We start from the raw sequence: 27173 nt of genomic DNA, 5'->3' as shown, positions 1-27173 counted from the left end.
ACTACTGACGTTCCTGACTGAGGAGGAAGTTGACGTTGAGGGTGTTGGTGGTGTGGTTTGCAGGAGCTTGGGTACAAGAGGACGAAGGGATTTAGGTGTCAGTGGACTGCTTACGCTCTTACCCAAAGTTTCACAACTTGACACTGACTTCTGATGAATGCGCAGCAGGTGACGTATAAGGGAGGATGTTTCTAGGTGGTTAACGTCCTTACCCCTACTTATTACAGATTGACAGAAGCAACACACGGTTTGACACCTGATGTCCGGATTTGTGGAGAAATAATTCCACACACCGAAGAGGTGGCTTTTTTGAAATTTTGCCCAGGCACCACAATGGGCTTATTCATCCCACGGACAACAGGTGTCTCCCTCGGTGCCTGATTTACACAAACCACATAACCATCAGAATCCTCTTCATCAATTTCCTCCTCAGCTCCAGCAACACCCATATCCTCATCCTGGTGTACTTCAACAGTGACATCTTCAATTTGAATATCAGAAACTGGACTGTGGGTGCTACTTCCACCACTTGCAGGGGGCGTGCAAATGGTGGAAGGAGCCACCTCTTCCCATCCAGTGTTGGGAAGGGCAAGGGATCGCAACCGCCGACACACTTGGACACTCCTTGGGGATTTGTGATACCATCTTAGAACGCACAGTTCTTTGCTGTGCTTTTGCCAGCTTAACTCTTATAATTTTTCTAGCGGGAGGATGAGGGCTTCCATTGTCATGTGAAGCTGAACCACTAGTCATGAACATAGGCCAGGGCCTTAGCCGTTCATTGCCACTACGTGTCGTAAATTGCATATTGGCAAGTTTACGTTTCTCCTCAGACCATTTAAATTAAAATTTTTTTGGTCTTTTTACTGAACTTTGGCTTTTTGGATTTTACATGCCCTCTACTATCACATTGGGTATTGTCCTTGGCAAACGACGTTGATGGCATTTCATCGTCTATGTCATGACTAGTGGCAGCAGCTTCAGCACTAGGAGGAAGTGCTTCTTGATCTTTCCCCATTTTATCCTTCAAATTTTTGTTGTCCATTATTTTTCTGGAGTTATATAACAATGGCCCTCATTCCGAGTTGTTCGCTCGCAAGTGAATTTTAGCAGATTTGCTCATGCTAAGCCGCCGCCTACTGGGAGTGAATCTTAGCATCTTAAAATTGCGAACGATGTATTCGCAATATTGCGATTACACACCTCGTAGCAGTTTCTGAGTAGCTTCAGACTTACTCGGCATCTGCGATCAGTTCAGTGCTTGTCGTTCCTGGTTTGACGTCACAAACACACCCAGCGTTCGCCCAGACACTCCCCCGTTTCTCCGGCCACTCCTGCGTTTTTTCCGGAAACGGTAGCGTTTTTTCCCACACGCCCATAAAACGGCCTGTTTCCGCCCAGTAACACCCATTTCCTGTCAATCACATTACGATCGCCAGAACGATGAAAAAGCCGTGAGTAAAAATCCTAACTGCATAGCAAATTTACTTGGCGCAGTCGCAGTGCGGACATTGCGCATGCGCATTAAGCGGAAAAATGCTGCGATGCGAAGATTTTTACCGAGCGAACAACTTGGAATGAGGGCCAATATGCGGTACAGGAGAGCGTACCGCTACACCACACAGGGCAAACCGTGTGAAAATTATTTGGATTAAATATTAATAACCCCTTTATTTGGAGTAAATAATATACAGCACAAAACAGCACCACTGAACTTATATTTTCAGCACTACTGGACTGGACTCATATGGCAGTACCACTGGAATTATACGGCAGTATCACTGGAATTATACGGCAGTATCACTGGAATTATACGGCAGTACCACTGGATTTATACGGCAGTACCACTGGATTTATACGGCAGTACCACTGGACTGGATTTATACGGCAGTATCACTGGACTGGAATTATACGGCAGTATCACTGGACTTATACGCCAATACCACTGGAATTATACGGCAGTATCACTGGACATATATGGCAGTATCACTGGACTGGATTTATACGCCAGTACCACTGGATTTATACGCCAGTACCACTGGAATTATATGGCAGTATCACTGGAGTCATATGGCAGTACCACTGGACATATATACGGCAGTATCACTGGACTGGATTTATACGACAGTACCACTAGATTTATATGGCAGTACCACTGGACATATACGGCAGTATCACTGGACATATACGGCAGTATCACTGGACTGGATTTATACGCCAGTACCACTGGATTTATATGGCATGACCACTGGACATATACGGCAGTATCACTGGAATTATATGGCAGTACCACTGTACATATACACGGCAGTATCACTGGACTGGATTTATATGCCAGTACCGCTGGAATTTTATGCCAGTACCACTGGACATATAATTCCAGCGGTACTGGCATATAATTCCAGCGGTACTGGCATATATGCCAGTACCACTGGACATATGTCCAGTGGTACTGGCATATAATTCCAGCGGTACTGGCATATAAATCCAGTCCAGTGATACTGCCGTATATATGTACAGTGGTACTGCCATATAATTCCAGTGATACTGCCGTATATGTCCAGTGGTCATGCCATATAAATCCAGTGGTACTGGCGTGTAAATGTCCAGTGGTACTGGCATATAATTCCAGTGGCACTGGAATTATACGGCAGTACCACTGGAATTATACGTCAGTACCACTGGACATATATGGCAGTATCACTGGACTGGATTTATACGCCAGTACCGCTGGAATTATACGCCAGTACCACTGGAATTATATGGCAGTATCACTGGAGTTATACGGCAGTACCACTGGAATTATACGGCAGTACCACTGGACATATACGCCAGTATCACTGGACATATACGGCAATATCACTGGACTGGATTTATAAGACAGTACCACTGGAATTATAAGGCAGTATCACTGGACATATACGGCAGTATCACTGGATTTATATGGCAGTACTGCTGGACATATTCGGCAGTATCACTGGACATATGGCAGTATCACTGGACATATACGGCAGTACCACTGGACATATACAGCAGCACAGGGACATCACCACTGGACTGATGCAGGATAACACAGCACCACTGCAATGGACTGGACTTATACGGCAGTATCACTAGAATTATACGGCAGTATCACTGGAATTATACGGCAGTACCACTGGATTTATACGGCAGTACCACTGGACTGGATTTATACGGCAGTATCACTGGACTTATACGCCAATACCACTGGAATTATACGGCAGTATCACTGGACATATACGGCAGTATCACTGGACTGGATTTATACACCAGTACCACTGGATTTATACACCAGTACCACTGGAATTATATGGCAGTATCACTGGAATTATATGGCAGTACCACTGGACATATATACGGCAGTATCACTGGACTGGATTTATACGACAGTACCACTGGATTTATACGGCAGTACCACTGGAATTATATGGCAGTATCACTGGACATATACGGCAGGTTCACTGGATTTATATGGCAGTACTGCTGGACATATTCGGCAGTATCACTGGACATATATGGCAGTATCACTGGACATATATGGCAGTATCACTGGACATATACGGCAGTACCACTGGACATATACAGCAGCACAGGGACATCACCACTGGACTGATGCAGGATAACACAGCACCACTGCAATGGACTGGACTTATACAGCAGCACTGGACATATGGCAGCAGAGGACACCACCACTGTGACTGGACTCAGTAGCGGCTCTTGCCACAGGCAAGTAGGCTTTTTGCCCGGGGCGCCACTACCTCGAGGGTGCCGCCACCCCTGTGGCAAGAGCCGCTACTCCTGATCCCCCCTCTCCCCAGCTGCAGCAGGTGCCGTGGGATGTGTGGGTGCCCGCTGCAGCAAGTATCGCTTACTGATGACCCCTAGTGTCAGTGCGGCGCTGCTATGGGAGACACATCATGACATCTCTCCCATATAGAGGAGCCAGCGGCCGGAGACAGCAGCAGCATCGGTCCGGAATCAGGAGCGGGGCTGGTAAGTATTGTTTTTTGTTTGTTTTTCTTGTTTGCAAGCGGCACTACTACAGGGGGCACAACTACTAGGGGCACAACTACAGGGCGCACATACTCGGGGCACTACTACAGAGGGTACTGCTATGGGGGGGAACAGCTACTGGGGGCAAATCAACTGGGGCACAGCTACTGGGGGCAAATCTACAGGGGGCACAACTACTAGGGGCACAGACTGGGGCCACTACTACAGGGGGCACTGCTACAGGGGGCGCAACTACTAGGGGCACAGACTGGGGCCACTACTACAGGGGGCACTGCTACAGGGGGAACAGCTACTGGGGCAAAGCTACTGGGGGCACTACTACAGGGGGCACAGCTACTGGGGGCAAATCTACAGTGGGCACAACTACGGGGCACATACTGGGGGCACCACTACAGGTGGCACTGCTTCAAGGGGAAAAGCTACTAGGGGGAAATCAACTGGGGGCACTACTGCAGGGGCACAGCTACTGGGGGCAAATCTACTGGGGGCACAGCTGCTGGGGGCACAGCTACTGGGGCAAATCTACTGTGGGAACAGCTACAAGGGGATAACTGTGGCCATGCCCCTTCCCTATGAAGAAGCCACGCCCCTATTTTTTAATGCGCGCCTTCACGCGCGCCAACTCTGTTTTACCGTGGGGGGATCGCCACAGGAAACTTTTGCCCTGGGTGCCACAAGGTCTAAAACCGGCCCTGACTGGACTGATGCAGCACAAGACACTATCACTGTACTGATGCAGCACAACACAGCACCACTGCAATGGACTGGACTTATACAGCAGCACTGGACATATGGCAGCAGAGGACACCACCACTGTGACTGGACTGATGCAGCACAAGACACTACCACTGTACGGATGCAGGACACTGAGGATGGAGACACGTCCTCTCTCTACACTCTCCAATGCCGGAGTGAAAATGGCGGCGGCTTCTTATATGGAATCCAAACCCTGCGAGGATCCGACAGCGGGATGATGACGTTTTGCTTTGTTCTGGTTTCCGAGTCAGGCGGGAAAACCCGAGCCTGACTCGGATCCGGGCGTTCCGCTCGCCACTCCTGTCGGGATTGTGTGGTCGGGATCACGGCGTCGGTATTTCGACCGCTGGGATCCCGTCCAGCGGGATTTAGTACTGATCCCCTCCAAACACGCCAGCCAAAAGCAATTCCATATTAAAGTTCTATTTCTGTCCGAATTTCATCCTTTTTCGGCAGTGTTTGGGGATTGTCGGCAGAAATTGAGAATACGAATCCTTGGTAAATTCCAGTGTTCTATGAGGTGTATGTGAAAATCCAACCATGGGGGTCATTCCGAGTTGTTCGCTCGCTAGCTGCTTTTAGCAGCATTGCACATGCTAAGCCGCCGCCCTCTGGGAGTGTATCTTAGCTTAGCAGACTTGCGAACGAAAGATTAGCACAATTGCGAATAGAAATTTCTTAGCAGTTTCTGAGTAGCTCGGGACTTACTCTGCCATTGCGATCAGTTCAGTCAGTTTCGTTCCTGGTTTGACGTCACAAACACACCCAGCGTTCGCCCAGACACTCCCCCGTTTCTTCAGACACTCCCGCGTTTTTCCCAGAAACACCAGCGTTTTTTCACACACTCCCAGAAAACGTCCAGTTTCCGCCCAGAAACACCCACTTCCTGTCAATCACATTACGATCACCAGAACGATGAAAATTCCTCGTTATGCCGTGAGTAAAATACCTAACTTTTGTGTAAAATAACTAAGCGCATGCGCTCTGCGAACCTTGCGCATGCGCATTAAGCGACTAATCGCAATATAGCGAAAATCGGCAACAAGCGAACAACTCGGAATGACCACCCATGTTTGGTCAATGGTCCATGTGTTCATATGTATGTGTGGCCGACCAATACAAATTGGTTAAACTCTGCCATAATTTGTAAAAGAGAAAATAGAGGCACTTGTTGGGCGCTAGAAAGAGGATGGGCAGCCTTGGATACACACGGGGGGTTTCCTTAATTACCCCAAAATAGCGAAAATAGAAATGTGTGGTGGTGTAGCCTAGGCGCCCACTTTCGGTGGCTAAGTGGAAATAATGTTTAAACAGAAACCAAAGCAATGGTTCCCTTTCACTGTAATGGTATTCAGACAGAGAGAGACAGAATTACTGGACAATTTACCACTTCAGTAAATATAATGCACAAGGCAGTTGCAATATATAAGCAATAAAACATAAAAATGTAATACATATAAAACATGAGTGGGGATGTGTATCCCAATTTTCATAAAATAATTTGTACCAAAAAAGAAGCAAAGGAGCCTAGTGGAATATGCTGCAGGGTGGTCCAAGCATAATTTGTGTTTAGTAAATTACAACATGCAATGTACAGCCGTGAATTCAAATTCGAATGGACAAGGGAGCTTGGTAAATTTATGCCTCAGTGTGCACTTCACACTGAATCAGGCCCTGCATGCACTGAGAGACATGAATAACACCCATCTAGTGAAGTACCGTAACTACCTGGGAATGTTTGTAAGCTTTGTGACATGCTGGCTTTATGATTTTATAATAAAGAATGGCTTTGTAAAAATAGTGCCATGGTAATTCTTACTAAAGAAAATGGACATGATTACCACTGTAAGCAATTAAATAACTATAAAATCCCATAGGTAATTTGGTAATTTACTACTTTGCTTTTCTTTTTTGCAATGACGTTATAAGCATGTCATAAAATAAAGCAAAATAACATCTACCTGAGTCCAAAGTGCAATAAAATACAACAGCTACATCCCACTATATCCCACTGAACAGACTGAAAAGCAAAGGAAGCAGGGGCGGATTGGCCATAGGGCTTACAGGAAAGATTACTGGTGGGCATGTTTTGTTTGTTTAAGGCGGGCCACTGTACTTCGGACGGCAGTAAGGTGCTTCTATAGACGGAGCCCAAAGATCTAGTGAGAGGCGCTACCGTAGAGAATATCCTGCCGAACATCACAAGGTGGTCGCTGGATCACTAACGGCAGAGAGACGGTGCAGTGCGCACGAAATAGAACTATATGCCTGACAGGAGGCGCAGTCGCTAAATGCATGGTGAGACACAACCATTTATTCTATACAGCCTGATAAAGAACTACAATTATTAAGGAGCATGATAAATGATCTCACTAAAAGTGGAACCCAGATAAATTATTTGTACAATTAATACACGGGGACGCCCGTGGGAAACATCAGAGTCACCTGGTGTGAGTACCCCCGGTGAGGAAAATTCATTGATTGGCAAACGTTTAATGCTCCAATTAATTAGTATGTTCTAATTCCAGTGATATTGCTGAATGTCTGGAGTTATATGATTTTCCCAGTGGAAGGATTCAAGCGATAATAAATCATCATATATCTATATAAACATAACTGGGACTGTGACCTATTGATTATACAATTTTAGGAAGTTATAATTCATATTGAAAGGCTGTTGATTAGAATATTATAATTGATGCATATTGTGGTGGAATATTTGTAGTAATACTCTTATGAGCCACAGATACAAATGTTGCTTTTTAATGAGGTATATTTGTTATAATAAAATTGTATCCACTGTGCACAGTTGTGTTCCTAAAAAGTATTGCAAGGACAAAAGCAGTCTTTGAAATACTATATGTCCATTGTCGGACTTATTAATCACAGAGACCTTTTGGATTAGTATTTAATGTGGATGTATTTAATTTTGTTGTTTTTAAAAAAATTCTTTTAATAAAATACTCTTTAAAATTGGACAGCGCTTTCAATAAATTTTCTTCTTGCCCAATGTTTTGTTTGTTGACATGTGAGGGGTGGTGCTGCTGCCATGGTTACATGGTATACCTCTGGTGCTGCCCATGTGAGGCCACTTCTAAAAAACATTTCTAGGGCTACTTTTAGTCCACAATTCGCCGCTGCTTGACTTTGATAGAAAGTGCAATGGAATATGCTAGCGCTATATAAATGTTAATAAATAAATAAGTATATACAGTGGGGATTGAAAGTTTGGGCACCCCAGGCAAAAATTCATTTTCATGTGCAAAAAGAAGCCAAGGAAAGATGGAAAAATCTCCAAAAGGCATCAAATTACAGATTAGTCATTCTTATAACATGTCAAAAAAAGTTTGATTTTATTTCCATCATTTACACTTTCAAAAGAACAGAAAACAAAAAATGGCATCTGCAAAAGTTTGGGCACCCTGCAGAGTTAATACCTTGTACTGCCCCCTTTGGACAGCTGAGACCTGGCAGTGTCATGGATTGTTCTCAATCATCGTCTGGAAAGACCAGGTGATGTCAATCTCAAAGGTTTTAAAAGCCCAGACTCATCTGACCTTACTCCAACAATCAGCACCATGGGTTCCTCTAAGCAGTTGTTTAGAACACTGAAACTGAGAATAGTTGACGCTCACAAAGCAGGAGAAGGCTATAAGAAGATAGCAAAGCGTTATTAGATGCCCATATCCTCTGTTCGGAATGTAATTAAGAAATGGCAGTCATCAGGAACAGTGGAAGTTAAAGCAAGATCTGGAAGACCAAGAAAAATATCAGACAGAACAGCTCGCAGGATTGTGAGAAAAGCAAGTCAAAATCCACGTTTGACTGCACGATCCCTCCAGGAAGATCTGGCAGACACTGCAGTTGCGGTACGCTATTCCACTATAAAGAGATACTTGTACAAATATGATCTTCATGGAAGAGTCATCAGAAGAAAACCTCTTCTACGTCCTCACCACAAAAATCAGCGTTTGAAGTTTGCAAATGAACATATAGACAAGCCTGATGCATTTTGGAATAAAATTCTGTGGACCGATGAGGTTAAAATAGAACTTTTTGGCCGGAATGAGCAAAGGTACGTTTGGAGAAGGAAGGGCACAGAATTTAATGAAAAGAACCTCTGTCCAACTGTTAAGCATGGGGGTGGATCAATCATGCTTTGGGGTTGTATTGCAGCCAGTGGCACAGGGAACATTTCACAAGTAGAAGGAAAAATGGATTCAATAAGATTCCAGCAAATTTTGGATGCTAACTTGATGGCAACTGTGAAAAAGCTGAAGTTAAAGAGAGGCTGGCTTCTACAAATGGATAATGATCCTAAACACACCTCATAATCCACGGTGGATTACATCAAGAGGCGTAAACTGAAGATTTTTCCATGGCCTTCACAATCTCTTGACCTCAACATAATTGAAAATCTATGGATAGACCTTAAAAGAGCAGTGCGTCACAGACAGCCCAGGAATCTCAAAGAACTGGAAGACTTTTGTAAGGAAGAATGGGCGAAGATACCTCAAACAAGAATTGAAAGACTCTTGGCTGGCTACAAAAAGCGTTTACAAGCTGTGATACTTGCCAAAGGGGGCAGTACAAGGTATTAACTCTGCAGGGTGCCCAAACTTTTCAGAGTGTGTGGCTCCAATAAACAAAGGAATTTGGCTGGTGCAGGAGGTAATTTTACCCTGGGACAATGGTTCCCCGTTTAACCCACAGATCTCAATCTCTGATGCCAAAGGTACTGAGGGAACAGAGTGTTCCAGGGCGAATTGACGGTCCATGAAAACCCCATCGGCCCCACTGTCAACAAAGGCCTCAGTCTTGACAGTTTGACCGAGGATCTCCAAAGTCACCGGAATGAGAAAAGTCTTTTTGGGAAATTCTGACTTCTGGCCTGACAGGATATTTCCCATCACCCTCAGGCCCTGAAGTTTTCCGTTTTTTTCTGGGCATGATACTACAACATGACCTTTACTCCCACAGTACAAACACAAACCCTGCTGTCTCCTCCGCGTCTTCTCACGCGAGGAGAGGCGGGTAGCCCCAATCTGCATAGGCTCCTCGGAATATTCCTCAGAGTCTGAGGTTTCCTTGGGGAAAAAAGGAAACTGCGGTCTCCCTTTCAAGCCTACGCTCTCTCAGCCGTCTATCCACCCGGATGGATAACTGCATGAGCTGATCTAAGCTATCAGGCGAGGGATATTGTACCAGTTGGTCCTTTATCTGGTCAGAAAGGCCCCTTCGGTACTGGTTTCTCAGGGCTGGGTCATTCCACTGGGTATCATGAGCCAACCTCCGAAACTCCGTACTATAAACCTCAGCTGGCCGTCGCCCTTGCTTAAGAACCGTAATCTGAGCCTCGGCTGAAGCCATCTTGTCAGGGTCATCATACAAAATGCCCAGTGCCGTAAAAAAAGCATCAACACTTTTAAGCGACGGACAGTCAGGCTGTAACCCATATGCCCAGACCTGTGGGTCTCCTTGTAGCAAGGAAATCACCATGCCCACCCGCTGAATCTCCGACCCAGAAGACTGGGGCCTAAGCCTGAAATATAGCTTACAGCTCTCCTTGAAACAAAAGAACTGCGAGCGATCTCCAGAAAAACGATCCGGGAGATTTACTTTCGGCTCCTTAACCCCTGAACTTGCCGCTGCTGCTGCGGGGGCTCCGCTAGCGGCCTGCGGGGTGTTCATTTTAATGGACATCTCATTAAATTGTCGAGTCAGGACCTGCACCTGATCGACCACCTGTTGCAAAGTATTTTGAGGGGTATGCTCCATATTCCCACAAAATTTCAACAGGAGTAGGGCTGCTGAATATGTTACGCACACCAGTGCTAACAGGAGTATACGGGTGTATGAACAGAGAGGGAAGCGAAGCAAACAAACTCACAGACAGTATAACATAACATACACAGGAGGTGATGGAATAACTAATAAACACAAAGTGAATGGAGAAGCCCAAAGGCTCAGGAATTGGGTGTCTCCCTAGTGTCAGGAATGCTCAGATGGAATAGAGCGGACAATGAAGCGATGTGTAGTGATTTAACATGTGGAGCACCTGAAATGATGTTGCTAAGAGCAACAGAAAAAACCCCAAAGGGTTACCAACGGGTGTGGGAATAAACTTCTTGGTCAGAGAAAGAAATATAGACACAAGGAGAGTATCCACAATCCTAACCCCCACTTGCAGGGCACAGGTTCAGCTTACTGCCACTAAACTGACACCTGGACGCCCTGCACAGTGAGGGAGGATTAAGCAAGCAGGTCTGAGAGTACAGCCGCAAACCTGCTGGGTTCACAGAATAGCAAAAGAACCCCAGCAGGTCAAACAACTGACTCCAGTCTTACTGCTAGGTCCGGATTGGCAGAATGAAGTACCGAATCCCAAGGCCTATTCGCAGTAAGCAACAAGTAAATACAAAGTCACACAGTACTAGCTAACTCTCTGGAACTGACTAACAAACAAAGATTCAGCAGCATTTGCCTAGCCTGAGAGGATGGTTTATATAGCAGGTGCTGTCCACGCCCCACTCAGACCTCACAGACTGTGAGCACAAAACCAGCGCCGGATTCCCTGCCATGCACAGAGCCTGTAACCACTACACAGTAAAAACCCGGACCGGAGTATCAGCTGCGCTCAGGTTACTTCGCTAACACTTGCCTCCCGGTTGCCATGGCGACGTGGCAGCACAGAGCAGGAGATCCTAACATGCCCAAACTTTCAATCCCTACTGTAGATGCTACAGCCAAGAATTATAAAACCTCTTGGTGACACTGGGCCTTTCAAGCAAGTGGAAATTTTAAACAAATTGTATTACAAAAATCTGTATTGTTCATTTAATTTTTTTTACTGTGAGGGCCACCTCACAGGGTGGGTTTGAAGAATAACAGTTGGGGAGCTGACTGGCGGGTCCTTTATCACCTTCCACTTTATCACTTCACCGAGCTTAATAAATCTGCCCCCCAGTGTGGGTGTGTTGGTGAAAGTGGTTACATATAGAGACATTGAATTGCTGACAATGAAGGCCATACTCATTAGGATGATCTGCACCTAGCATAGGGCTGGTGAAAGTTACAATATTGTGACCAATGGTGGAGACTAAGGCCCTTATTCCGAGCTGTTCGCTCGCAAGTGAATTTTTAGCAGATTTGCACACGCTAAGCCGCCGCCTACTGGGAGTGAATCTTAGCATCTTAAAATTGCGAACGATGTATTCGCAATATTGCGATTACACACCTCGTAGCAGTTTCTGAGTAGCTCCAGACTTACTCGGCATCTGCGATCATTTCAGTGCTTGTCGTTCCTGGTTTGACGTCACAAACACACCCAGCGTTCGCCCAGACACTCCCCCGTTTCTCCAGCCACTCCTGCGTTTTTTCCGGAAACGGTAGCGTTTTTTCCCACACGCCCATAAAACGGCCTGTTTCCGCCCAGTAACACCCATTTCCTGTCAATCACATTACAATCGCCAGAACGATGAAAAAGCCGTGAGTAAAATTCCTAACTGCATAGCAAATTTACTTGGCGCAGTCGCAGTGCGGACATTGCGCATGCGCATTAAGCGGAAAATCGCTGCGATGCGAAGATTTTTACCGAGCGAACAACTCGGAATGAGGGCCTAAAGACGCACAATTATGCTAGCTGCTCACTGTACGTAATTATGTTTCCATGTGAATTTATATATTGTCTGCATAACTCTGTACTTACGTATCCTGTTGTCAATTTTCCTCTCTTGCACGGTGCTACGGAACTCTTGTGGCAGCTTTTAGATATAAGATAGTAGGGTTGAGTATCCCTTATCCAAAATGCTTGGGACCAGAGGTATTTTGGATATCGGATTTTTCCGTATTTTGGAATAATTGCATACCATAATGAGATATCATGGTGATGGGACCTAAGTCTAAGCACAGAATGCATTTATGTTACATATACACCTTATACACACAGCCTGAAGGTCATTTTAGCCAATATTTTTTATAACTTTGTGCATTAAACAAAGTCTGTCTACATTCACACAATTCATTTGTTTCATATACACCTTATATACACAGTCTGAAGGTCATTTAATACAATATTTTTAATAACTGTGTGTATTAAACAAAGTTTGTGTACATTGAGCCATCAGAAAACAAAAGTTTCACTATCTCACTCTCGCTCAAAAAAGTCCGTATTTCGGAATATTCCGTATTTCGGATATTTGGATATGGGATACTCAACCTGTAATAATAATAAAAAAATAAGAATTTACTTACCGATAATTCTATTTCTCGGAGTCCGTAGTGGATGCTGGGGTTCCTGAAAGGACCATGGGGAATAGCGGCTCCGCAGGAGACAGGGCACAAAAAAGTAAAGCTTTTACCAGATCAGGTGGTGTGCACTGGCTCCTCCCCCTATGACCCTCCTCCAGACTCCAGTTAGGTACTGTGCCCGGACGAGCGTACACAATAAGGGAGGCAATTTGAATCCCGGGTAAGACTCATACCAGCCACACCAATCACACCGTACAACTTGTGATCTAAACCCAGTTAACAGTATGATAACAGAAAGAGCCTCTTAAAGATGGCTCCTTAACAATATAACCCGAATTTGTTAACAATAACTATGTACAGTATTGCAGATAATCCGCACTTGGGATGGGCGCCCAGCATCCACTACGGACTCCGAGAAATAGAATTATCGGTAAGTAAATTCTTATTTTCTCTATCGTCCTAAGTGGATGCTGGGGTTCCTGAAAGGACCATGGGGATTATACCAAAGCTCCCAAACGGGCGGGAGAGTGCGGATGACTCTGCAGCACCGAATGAGAGAATTCCAAGTCCTCTTTTGCCAGGGTATCAAATTTGTAGAATTTTACAAACGTGTTTTCCCCCGACCACGTAGCTGCTCGGCAGAATTGTAATGCCGAGACCCCTCGGGCAGCCGCCCAAGATGAGCCCACCTTCCTTGTGGAATGGGCCTTAACAGATTTAGGCTGTGGCAGGCCTGCCACAGAATGAGCAAGTTGAATTGTGTTACAAATCCAACGAGCAATCGTCTGCTTAGAAGCAGGGGCACCCAACTTGTTGGGTGCATATAGTATCAACAGCGAGTCAGATTTTCTGACTTCAGCCGTGCTTGAAATGTATATTTTTAAGGCTCTGACAACGTCCAACAACTTGGAGTCCTCCAAGTCGCCAGTGGCCGCAGGCACCACAATAGGTTGGTTCAGGTGAAACGCTGATACCACCTTAGGGAGAAAATGCGGACGAGTCCTCAGTTCTGCCCTATCCGAATGGAAGATTAGATAAGGGCTTTTATAAGATAAAGCCGCCAATTCAGATACTCTCCTGGCGGAAGCCAGGGCCAGTAACATAGTCACTTTCCATGTGAGATATTTAAAATCCACCTTTTTCAATGGTTCAAACCAATGGGATTTGAGGAAATCTAAAACGACATTTAGATCCCACGGTGCCACCGGAGGCACCACAGGAGGCTGTATATGCAGTACTCCTTTAACAAAAGTCTGTACCTCAGGAACTGAGGCCAATTCTTTTTGGAAGAATATTGACAGGGCCGAAATTTGAACCTTAATAGATCTCAATTTGAGACCCATAGACAATCCTGATTGTAGGAAATGTAGGAAACGACCCAGTTGAAATTCCTCCGTCGGAACACTCCGATCCTCGCACCACGCGACATATTTTCGCCAAATGCGGTGATAATGTTTCGCGGTGACTTCCTTCCTTGCCTTAATCAAGGTAGGAATGACTTCTTCTGGAATGCCTTTCCCTTTTAGGATCTGGCGTTCAACCGCCATGCCGTCAAACGCAGCCGCGGTAAGTCTTGAAAGAGACAGGGACCCTGTTGTAGCAGGTCCCTTCTCAGAAGTAGAGGGCACGGGTCGTCCGTGACCAACTCTTGAAGTTCCGGGTACCAAGTCCTTCTTGGCTAATCCGGAGCCACTAGTATTGTTCTTACTCCTCCTCACCGTATAATCTTCAATACCTTTGGTATGAGAGGCAGAGGAGGAAACACATATACTGATTTGTACACCCAAGGTGTTACCAGTGCGTCCACAGCTATTGCCTGTGGATCTCTTGACCTGGCGCAATACTTGTCCTTGAGGCGAGACGCCATCATGTCTACCATTGGTCTTTCCCAACAGTTTATTAGCATGTGGAAGACTTCTGGATGAAGACCCCCCTCTCCCGGGTGAATATCGTGTCTGCTGAGGAAGTCTGCTTCCCAGTTGTCCACGCCCGGGAAGAACACTGCTGACAGTGCTATTACGTGATTCTCCGCCCAGCGAAGAATGTTGGCAGCTTCTGCCATTGCACTCCTGCTTCTTGTGCCGCCCTGTCTGTTTACATGGGCGACCGCCGTGATGTTGTCCGACTGAATCAACACCGGTTTTCCTTGCAGGAGTGGTTCCGCCTGGCTTAGAGCATTTTAGATTGCTCTTAGTACCAGAATGTTTATGTGAAGAGACTTTTCCAGGTTCGTCCATACCCCCTGGAAGTTTCTTCCTTGTGTGACTGCTCCCCAACCTCTCAGGCTGGCGTCCGTGGTCACCAGGATCAAATCCTGTATGCCGAATCTGCGGCCCTCCAATAGATGAGCCTTTTTCAACCACCACAGAAGATATACCCTTGTCCTTGGCGACAGGGTTATTCGCAGGTGCATCTGAGGATGCGACCCTGACCATTTGTCCAACAGATCCCTTTGGAAAATTCTTGCATGGAATCTGCCGAATGGAATTGCTTCGTAAAAAGCCACCATTTTTCCCAGGACTCTTGTGTACAGACACCTTTCCTGGTTTTAGGAGGTTCCTGACAGGTCGGATAACTCCTTGGCTTTTTCCTCGGGAAGAAAAACCTTTTTCTGAACCGTGTCCAGAATCATCCCTAGGAACAGCAGACGTATCGTCGGAAAACAGCTGCGATTCTTGGAATATTTAGAATCCAGTCGTGCCGTCGAAGAACTACTTTAGATAGTGCTCTTCCGACCTCCAACTGTTCTCTGGAACTTGCCCTTTTTAGGTCGTGCAAGTAAGGGATAATTTAGATGCCTTTTTTCTTTGAAGAAACATCTTTTCGGCCATTACCTTGGTAAAAAGGCCCGGGGTGCCGTGGATAATTCAAACGGCATCGTCTGAAACTGATATTGACAGTTCTGTACCACGAACCAGAGGTACCCTTGATGAGAAGGACAAAATTTGGACATGGAGGTAATCCTTGATGTCCAGGGACACCATATAGTCCCCTTTTTTCCGGTTCGCTATCACTGCTCTGAGTGACTTTATCTCGATTTGAACCTTTTATGTAAGTGTTCAAAACATTTTAGATTTAGACTATGTGTCACCAAGCCGTCTGGCTTCAGTACCACAATATAGTGTGGAAAAATAATACCCTTTTCCTTGTCGTAGGAGGGGTACTTTGATTATCACCTGCTGGATATACAGCTTGTGAATTGTTTCCAATGCTGCCTCCCTGTCGGAGGGAGCCGTTGGTAAAGCAGACTTCAGGAACCTGCGAGGAGAAGATGTCTCGACTCTCCAATCTTTACCCCTGGGATAATACTCGTACGATCTAGGGGTCAACTTGCGAGTGATCCCACTGCGCCCTGAGACTCTTGAGACTACCCCCCCACCTTGAGTCCGCTTGCACGGCCCCAGCGTCATGCTGAGGACTTGGCAGACGCGGTGGAGGGCTTCTTTTCCTGGGAAAGGGCTGCCTGCTGCAGTCTACTTCCCTTACCTCTATGTCTGGGCAGATATGACTGGCCTTTTGCCTGCATGCCCTCATGGGAAAGGAAAGATTGAGGCTGAAAAGACGGTGTCTTTTTTAGCTGAGATGTAACTTGGGGTAAAAAAGGTTGGATTTCCCAGCTGTTGCTGTGGTCCCCAGGTCCGATGGACCGACCCCCAAATAACTCCTTCCCTTTATACAGCTATACTTCCATCTGCCGTATGGGATCTGTATCACCTGACCACTGTCGTGTCCCTGACATCTTCTGGGAGATATGGACAACGCACTTATCTTGATGCCAGAGAGCAAATATCCCTCTGTGCATCTCACATACATATATATAGAATGCATCCTATTAAATGCTCTACATGAATAAAATATTTTCAGTCAGGGAATCCGACCAAGCCAACCCAGCACTGCATCTCCAGGCTGATGGCGATCGCTGGTCGCAGTATAACCACCGTATGTGTGTATATACTTTTTAGGATATTTTTCCAGCTACCTATCAGCTGGCTCCTTGAGGGCGGCCGTATCTGGAGACGGTAACGCCACTTGATAAGCGTGTGAGCGCCTTATCACCCTAAGGGGTGTTTCCCAACGTACCCTAATTTCTGGCGGGAAAGGGTATAACGCCAATATTTGCTATCGGGGTAACCCTACGCATCATCACACACTTCATTTTATTTTATCTGATTCAGGAAAAACTACAGGTAGTTTTTTCACTCCCACATAATACCCTTTCTTGTGGTACTTGTAGTATCAGAAACACGTAACACCTCCTTCATTGCCCTTAACGTGTGGCCCTAATGAGAAATACGTTTGTTTATTCACCGTCGACACTGTATTCAGTGTCCGTGTCTGTGTCTGTGTCGACCGACTGAGGTAAATGGGCGTTTTTTAAAACCCCTGACGGTGTTTCTGAGACGCCTGGACCGGTCCTAATAGATTGTCGGCCGTCTCATGTCGTCAACCGACCTTGCAGCGTGTTGACATTCTCACGTAATTCTCTAAATAAGCCATCCATTCCGGTGTCGACTCCCTAGAGAGTGACATCACCATTACAGGCAATTTCTCCGCCTCCTCACCAACATCGTCCTCATACATGTCGACACACACGTACCGACACACAGCACACACACCTGGAATGCTCTGACAGAGGACAGGACCCACTAGCCCTTTGGGGAGACAGAGGGAGAGTCTGCCAGCACACACCAAAAACGCTATAATTATATAGGGACAACCTTATATAAGTGTTTCTCCCTTATAGCATCTTTTATATATATACCATATCGCCAAAATCAGTGCCCCCCCTCTCTGTTTTAACCCTGTTTCTGTAGTGCAGTGCAGGGGAGAGCCTGGGAGCCTTCTCTCCAGCTTTTCTGTGAGAGAAAATGGCGCTGTGTGCTGAGGAGATAGGCCCCGCCCCTTTTACGGCGGGCTCGTCTCCCGCTATTTTTGAAGTTAGGCAGGGGTTAAATATCTCCATATAGCCTCTGTGGGCTATATGTGAGGTATTTTTTGCCTCTAATAAGGTTTTTATTTGCCTCTCAGAGCGCCCCCCCCAGCGCTCTGCACCCTCAGTGACTGTTGTGTGAAGTGTGCTGAGAGGAAAATGGCGCACAGCTGCAGTGCTGTGCGCTACCTTTATGAAGACTCAGGAGTCTTCAGCCGCCGATTTTGGACCTCTTCTCTCTTCAGCGTCTGCAAGGGGGCCGGCGGCGCGGCTCCGGTGACCATCCAGGCTGTACCTGTGATCGTCCCTCTGGAGCTAGTGTCCAGTAGCCAAGCAGCAAATCCACTCTGCACGCAGGTGAGTTCACTACTTCTCCCCTAAGTCCCTCGTTGCAGTGATCCTGTTGCCAGCAGGACTCACTGTAAAGTAAAAAACCTAAGCTAAACTTTCTCTAAGCAGCTCTTTAGGAGAGCCACCTAGATTGCACCCTTCTCGTTCGGGCACAAAATCTAACTGGAGTCTGGAGGAGGGTCATAGGGGGAGGAGCCAGTGCACACCACCTGATCTGGTAAAAGCTTTACTTTTTTGTGCCCTGTCTCCTGCGGAGCCGCTATTCCCCATGGTCCTTTCAGGAACCCCAGCATCCACTTAGGACGATAGAGAAAGATATAAATATAATAAACAACATAAAACAAAGTGCATCATTGTAAGTAACATATTGAATTGCTACTCTGGGCCTGAGGCAGAGAGTTTACCATGCCAGTTGGCAGAGTGTATCTTCTGTGATTTTGCACTGCACATGTGGCACCCCGGAGACAGTGTGTATGCCCCTTTAACAAACAAAAGATAGTGTTTGCAAGCTAATGATTCGTATGTCTGGGACTGCGGAGGTTAAGGGACAGATCAATTCCAGATCACGTGTCCCGTTTGTGAGGTGGCAGCATTTGATTGGACAGAGACGGAAAGAGCATGCGGAGCCTTGTGGGAAGAAGGTGGCGGTGACACAGAGAGTTGGAGAGATGCCACTGAAGGAGCCAGGTATGTGGCGAGGAGATCTGAGTTGGCGCAAACTGTGTCATCACACAAGGCAGAGTAGTAGTAGTTGAGGCAGCGGGGTGCTTCCATTAGTGGGGAGGACCGTGAAAGTAGGAGTGAGACTTCGCAGCTGGAGACCAGACACCACCAGGCTATGCAGATGTGCGGACGCCATGGCCATTTTGGAGAGAGCTGAAATTGCTGAGACAGGCTCCGGGTGAGAGTGAACTAACGTGTGAGGTTCGGAGTGAGTAACAGAGACTGTTTGTTGTTGCGGACTGCATGAGGTGAATGCTAAACTCGGAGTGAGTAACAGATCTTTTTGTTGTTGCGGACTGCATGAGGTGAATGCTAAACTCGGAGTGAGTAACAGAGACTGTTTGTTGTTGCGGACTGCATGAGGTGAATGCTAAACCCTATTGTGCATTGTCACATACACTACTCATGACCGCATGGAGAGAAGGGGTGTAACCAGGCCCTTAAATAAAAATCACCACAAGTGACCCCTGTTTAAATACAGTATAAGTCAGTACAGAGACAACACTTGTGGGAAGAACTTTGTAGATACATATGGAGCCACGCTAATCGTGGGTCCATCTGTGACTGAGTGCACCCAGCGAGGCGGACATTGTAAGTGCATGGTGAATGGGAACATAAAAGTGAATAGGAGCGTCTCTGTGCACTCGCCAGCGTGCCTAGGCGCAGGCACGCCCAGGCACGCTGAGCGCCCCCTCCTGCGATATAGTCACACTCGATGAGCGTGGCTCCATCTGTACATTGAGTGATTAGAGAAAGACTAAGGGGTCTATTTACTAAGCGTTAGATGGAAATAAAGGGGACAGAGATAAAGTACCAGATAATCAGCGTCCAACTGCCATGTCACAGGTCGTGTTTGAAAAATGACAGTTGGGATCTGATTAGGTTGTACTTTATCACCGTCCGCTTTATCTCCATCCAAGGCTTAGTAAATAGACCCCTGAGTTATTTGTTTCCAAGAGATACTACAGAGACCGTTGCTTGATAGAGATTCCAAGACACACTGGCATATTTACAATGGGTGCAGTGTGTGCGGTGCACATGGGTCCCCGGGGTCCAGGGGGGCCCACACCACATACCATGCACCCATTTATGAAATACTCATCTCTCTGTAGTCCCTCACTGGTGGCAGCATCTCTATGTAAATCTCTGGTAAATGGTGCAGTGGCCATTTTTTCAGAGATTTACGCACGCCATTTTCCCAGAGATCTGCACGTGTGCACTAAACTCTGGGACAGCACTAGGGTCCCCTAGTGCCCAGTGTCTACAGTGCTGGTAGCTCAAGAAGAGGGGCCCAGACGGAGTCTGGGGGCCACCTCCTCTCTAGAAGTGCCCCTGCCAAGACACCTTCATTATCTACATCTCCATACCATATTGGAGTACAGCAACACTTACTAACTGAAACCCTGGATCTCCATCCCTTGTGCAAAAAGTTCAGTTAAACCATCGCCATTCCCCATTGCAATTCTGTGACACTGTAGGACCCATGAGCTCCAATGTAAATTGCCTGTGAAGATTTAAATATTTTTGAGTGTCACGGATATTTAGAAAAGTAGCAATTGCTATTGAAAATCATTGGAAATTACTGTAATTGAGTCACCGTTGCATATCAATCTATCCTACCTCTCTGAACCCGATACAACGAAAAAGGGCTTTATTCAGCTTCAGTTGCAAAATTGCAAAATCGCAAATCAGGCGATTATCATCAGACTGCACATGCACTGTGAACACATTGTGCATGCGCGAAGGCTAAATTTCGATTGCAATTTAGTTAAATGCAATCGCAATTCGATTGACAGGTAGTGACCGTTGGTGGGTGTTAACATGGCATTTGTGAGTAGTGGTTGCAGATGGGACATGGACATTTTTGGGGCATGTATCTGACGTTAATTGCAATGGATTGCGACTAAAAACGTGGTGCCGATACAACTGCATTCTCATTATTCTGAGCAGCCCTGGGTCAACCGCAATTGTCGATGGTACTCGATTTCTGTGTATGCATCCCATTAGTGGTCTACCTAATGACTGTTGACTTTTTCATGGTTGACGTATAGCCCAGATACCTCTTCATTCTTACAGTGCCTTTAATTGGTGATGGGAAGGGATCGGTATGAAAATTGGGCGGCCGGGATCTCGGCCGTCAGTATGCCGACAGTGGTGGGATCTCCCCCACCGGTGTGCCAGCAGTGGGGCGAGAGCTAGCAAGCCCCTTGTGGGCACAGTGGCTCGCTGCACTCACCACAGGTCATGTTCTCTTTCTATGGGTGTCGTGGACACCCATAGAGGGAGAAAAGCCTGTTTCGCCGGGATGTTGGCGGCGGTATTTCACCGCTAGTCGGGATTCTGGCGTCGGCATTGTGACATCTGGGATCCAGACTAGCAGTATTGTAACCGTTTCCTGGTGGGAACCCATTAAGAACCAGTAACATACTACACCAGAGGGAGCTATTCTCATCCTTTTCTACAGATATCTTTTGAGGCCGGTATTGAACAGTAGGCCTTTTAGAGATAAGCAGCTGCCCTGTCGAAAAAGTAGTGTAAAGAGACAATATTTAAGGTCTACATCATATTATATTTAAGGTCTACATCATATTTTGGTGAACTGTTATGGACATTAAGAATTAACATTATTCATCATTGGTAACTCAGCGTGCAGCCCCATATTCCACCACTTCCTTAATTATATATATTTACACACACACACACACACACACACACACACACACACACACACACACACACACACACACACACACACACACACACACACACACTTTCTAAAATTGAAAAGTGGTGATGTTGCTCATAGCAACAAATCAGATTCTGTATTTCATTTTCTAGGATGCAAAAGAGAAATGATAGACAGAATCTGATTGGTTACTACGGAGCTGGTCCTAGACACAGGCAAACTAGGCAACTGCCTGGGGCATTTGGTATGCCTAGGGGCAGAAGTAGCTTTTGTTGATTAAAATCATATGTGGCATGCCTATATTCTGTGTGTGGCTGCAGCTGTATCTGCATACAAATCACTACTTTACAGTGTATTCCTGGAAATCACTGTAACATGGTATTTCATATGCAGATACAGTCACAGTCGCACACACTATATAGGCATGCCGCATATCATTTTAATCAGCAGGAGCTGCTTGTGCATCCTAGCCACATAGTAATGCAAATAAGATGCCTATTCATAAAAAAAGGTGCCTGATGTTAGCAGTGCTGCCAGCATTCCCACGCCAGGCATCTCCTGCTGCATGGCGTATTGAGGCAAGATGTATAAGGACACATCTGTGTGCAAGCAGAGGCAAAGGTCACAGTTTTAGTGGCCGTGTGAGTGCTGTGTGTGGGTGGATTGGTTGTGCAGTTGTGTTCGGCATATGTGTAAGGGGCATTATGTGTATCATGTGTATAAATGCATTAATGTGTGACAAATGTGTAAGGTGCACTATGTGTGCCATTATGTGTATAAGTGCACTAATAATGTGCGGCATATGTGTAAGGGACATTATGTGTATAAGGGCATTAATAAAGGCTGGCATAATATCTAAGGCACATTATGTTTATAAGGACATTAATAATGTGTCATATGTGTAAGGGGCATTACTGTGTGGTATTATGTGTATAAATGCATTACTAAATGTGTGGAATTATGTGTATAAGGTGCTCTACTGTGTGGCGTAACGTATAGAAAGGGCACTACAGTGTGGTCTAATGTGAATAAAGAGCAATATGGTGTGGTGCAATATGAATAAGGAGCAATTCAGTGTGATGTACAGTAATGTGAATAAGGAGCACTACTATGACGAGTAACGTATATAATATAATGTGGTACTACTGTGTGATGTAACGTGAATAAGGAACACTGTCGCATGATATAATGGCCCTCATGCCGAGTTGTTCGCTCGCTAGCTGCTTTTAGCAGCATTGCACACGCTAAGCCGCCGCCTACTGGGAGTGAATCTTAGCTTTGCAGAATTGTGAACGAAAGATTTGCATAATTGCGAATAGAAATTTATTTGCAGTTTCTGAGTAGGTCGGGACTTACTCTGCCACTGCGATCAGTTCAGTCAGTTTCGTTCCTGGTTTGACGTCACAAACACATCCAGAATGTGCGCAGTGTTCCTATTTAAAATATAGGGGGTAAGAACACCAAAATGAGGACTGCTATGGGTGAGGGGTGATGGTGCTGGGAAAGGAGTGCAGGGTCAGAGGCGGAGCTAGCTGTGGTGCTAGGGGGCACCAGCCAAAATCTTGCCTATGGCATCATATTGGTTAGGGCCGGCTCTGAGTTGTTATGGTTAATATGACCACTTTTCATGTTTTGAAGAGCGCGTGCGAATAGCGCAAGCGAGCGTAAAATTCTAGGCTGTTAGGATTGCATGGGCTTTACACAATGTTTAGGTTACTTAACAGTTAATAGGCTTGGAGGGCTGGTCTTAATTAGAATAGTGGGAGTGTAGGGAGGAGCTAGCAGACATTTTGTGTGAGACAGGATATGCTTTCTGCCTCTTTCTCTCAGGATTTTCCAGCAGAAGGACCTCTGCTCCTGTGAGTAGCTCTTTGATTAATTTTGTATCTCCAAAATCCTCTTTCTCCACTCTGCTTTATTCTTTCACTAATTCCTATCTATTCTATAGCCTCTTTATTCTCCCTTCTTTCTCTTATTCCCTCACTATCCCCTTTTTCATTCTTCTCCTAATGGCCGCTCGCCCACGCAGAAGGGCGCACCCCCCTGCTCGCTACCTAGTCACCGGGTCTGGTGCGGCTTCAGCGGTATCTTCTGCGCTGGGCCACCGCCAGTCCCTCACCCCTGCCCGGCTACCTGCTGCCGCGGGCGCACCCGCGGGTGCTTCCCCTGATGGTCTGGGGGCTACTTCCGCCGGAGGTCCCGCGACGCGCTCGCGTGGGCTCCGGCGGATCGCGGCTACACACGGCGCTTCCCCCGCCCCAGCCCCCTCAGCCGCGCAGGGCGCGCGGGACGTGCCGGTTGCGGGGGCGCGCGGGTGGACACAGGGGGACATTACCCCTGGGGGTGCTGTGGCAGCCTCCAGGCGCAGGGGCACACGCAGCACCACCCGGACACTGTTTAGAAGCTTTAGTAAATTTACCCCTATTTCTTTTCCCTTTTTTTTTTTAAAGGGAAGGGGGCAGGGGGCGTGGCTTGGTACAGCATGGAGTAGCAGCTCATTCCTTTAGCTCCCTCAATTCATCCTGATTAATACCCGGTTCCCTGGTGGATATTACACCGTGTCCAGTGTACTGCTGTGGGAATACTCACTGTGCCCCCCCCGGTGCCTGTGGAAGGAGTCTGGAGGCGACTTTAACGCTGCTGTGCCGCTGGTGAGTGAGGAACTGTTAGACCTCCGGCCAGGACATCCTTGCTACTGAGACCCGCTACGTGCGCCTGGTGAGTGAGGAGCTGTGAGACCTCCGGCCGGGACATCCTTGCTACTGAGACCCGCTCCGTGCGCCCCCTCACTTCCAGTCGCGACTGGTCTCCCTGCACTTCGGCTGCTGTTACTGTATCTGCGGCTCCGTGTGCAGGGCTGACGCCGTGAGTGGGGCCGGGGCTGCTGCCTGCCTGGGGCTGATGATCCGGAGGCCGCAGGGTCCCGCTTATGAACGTCCGCCATCTTCTTCCACTCCCTGCTGTAGACGCCTGCTGGCACTGGCGGGAGTTTGTAGCTGTTATAGTAGCGCTGATTAACCTAGGTGATCACCAGGAAAGTGACTCTCATCCGTGGTGGACCCATTGCTACCCGGTGTGGCTGGCTGCATCCCTGTGGAGCTTAATTGTCATCCTAATAGCCTCGTGGTGTTAGCCTGCTGTGGCCATTTTGGATGGGGCTTGCACACCATCTACATATAAATTATTGGAAGGTTACTATGGTCACTAATGTATGTGGGCTAACTTGGCTGTATAACCAAGTGGTGGATGACATAATGTAATTGTTACTGTTTAATGTCTGTATTGTTTTGTTACTGTTTTCTTTTTCTGTATTGAAATTTTCGATAAAGAATACGAAAAAAAAAAAAAAAAAAAGTGGGGGTGGGACCAAATTCCAACTTGCCTCCGGGTGACTGGGATGAACTTTTGCCTCAGAGAGAGAGACCATCTTTTTAAAGATAATGCAAATTATGCACAAACTACAATGAAACATTAATGTTCTTTGTGACAGCACATATCCATCTGTACACAGGTGCCAGTATTACAGAAAAGTACATGTATTTGCATATGTGCAGAAGTGTCTGGATACAGCAATAAGGAGTACAGCAGTTATGCATGTTTAGGATATTCCATGATAAATGTGGATTGTGGACCTTATTCAGCGTCACTTGCAGATTTTGCTATTTTAGCTAAACTAACTGGCTGCGATTGCTGAGTCCGATTGCTGATTGCACAGCATGGCTGCGAAGGCAGGCGCAGTAAAAGTATACTACAGGGAACATATCTACTGGGAGCATAACTACTGACTGGGGGCATATCTACTGGGGGCATAACTACTGACTGGGGGCATATCTACTGGGGGCATAACTACTGTCTGGGGGCATATCTACTGGGGGCATAACTACTGACTGGGGACATATCTACTGGGAGCATATCTACTGGGGGCATAACTACTGGGGGCATAACTGGTGACTGGGGGCATTTCTGCTGGGGGCATAACTACTGGGAGCATATCTACTGGGGGCATAACTACTGGGAGCATATCTACTGGGGGCATAACTACTGGGAGCATATCTACTGGGGGCATAACTACTGGGAGCATATCTACTGGGGGCATAACTACTGGGAGCATATCTACTGGGGGCATAACTACTGGGGGCATAACTGCTGACTGGGGGCATAACTACTGGGGGCATAACTACTGGGAGCATATCTACAGGGGGCATAACTACTGGGAGCATATCTACTGGGGGCATAACTACTGGGAGCATATCTACTGGGGGCATAACTACTGGGGGCATAACTGCTGATTGGGGGCATAACTGCTGACTGGGGGCATAACTACTGACTGGGGGCATTTCTGCTGGGGGCATAACTACTGGGGGCATATCTGCTGGGGCATAACTACTGACTGGGGGCATATCTACTGGGGGCATATCTACTGGGGCATAACTACTGACTGGGGGCATATCTACTGGGGGCATATCTACTGGAGGCATATCTACTGGGAGCATAACTACTGACTGGGGGCATAACTATTGGGGGCATATCTACTGGAGGCATATCTACTGGGAGCATAACTACTGACTGGGGGCATAACTATTGGGGGCATAACTACAGGGGCATAACTACTGGGGGCATAACTACTGGGGGTATAACTACAGGGGGCTTATCTACTGGGGGCATAACTACGGTGCATTACTACTGGGGGCATAACTACTGGGACTTATCTACTAAGTGCTTATCAACTGGGGGCATAACTACAGGGGCATATCTACTGGGAGCATAACTACAGGGGCTTTACTACTGGGGGAAGTACTACATGGGGTATTACCACTGCAGGCATTACTACTGGGGGCACTACTAATGAGGGGACTTAATAAGCAGCATCACTCCTGGGAACATAAGGGGCACTGTATAAGGGGCACCAATATTATGGGCTCTACATAAGGGGCACTACAACTGTGGGCACTACCACTACAGTGGGCATTGCATAAGGGGCACTATTACTGAGGGCATTGTATAAGGGGCACTACTGCTGTGGGCATTATGTGTATTTGGGGTGCTACTACTGTGGGCTTTGTGTAAAAGGGGCACTAATGTGTGTCATAACATGAATAAGGTACATTACTATGTAATGGGAATAAGATTGGGAATCAGTACGAGATCCCGCCGGACGGGATCCCGGCGGTCGAAATACCGACACCGGGATCCCGACCGGCACAATCCCAACAGGGGGGCGAGCGCAATGCAGCCCCTTGCGGGCACGGTGCCTCGCTACACTCGGCACACTAATTTAATCTCCCACAGAGGGAGAATATGTTGGGATTGTGCCGGTCAGGATCCCGGTGTCGGTATCTCGACCACATCCCTAAGATTGTGCTACTGTGCGGCATAATTTGAATTGGGGATACTACTGGGTGAACACGCCCATTTAGTTTTGAGGCCACGTCCCTTTTTGCG

The 27173-nt window shown here is 46.8% G+C and overlaps 1 long non-coding RNA gene across 1 annotated transcript in view; it reads right to left on the bottom strand.

Moving 5' to 3' along the window:
• The window catches only part of LOC134953428 (uncharacterized), a 406230-nt gene that overhangs the window by 295412 nt on the left and 83645 nt on the right, over positions 1–27173 (bottom strand). The window lies entirely within an intron of this gene.

Source organism: Pseudophryne corroboree, chromosome 1, assembly GCF_028390025.1.
Source record: "Pseudophryne corroboree isolate aPseCor3 chromosome 1, aPseCor3.hap2, whole genome shotgun sequence".
Classification (NCBI taxonomy): Eukaryota; Metazoa; Chordata; class Amphibia; order Anura; family Myobatrachidae; genus Pseudophryne; species Pseudophryne corroboree.
This window is presented reverse-complemented; position numbering and strand designations above follow the sequence as displayed.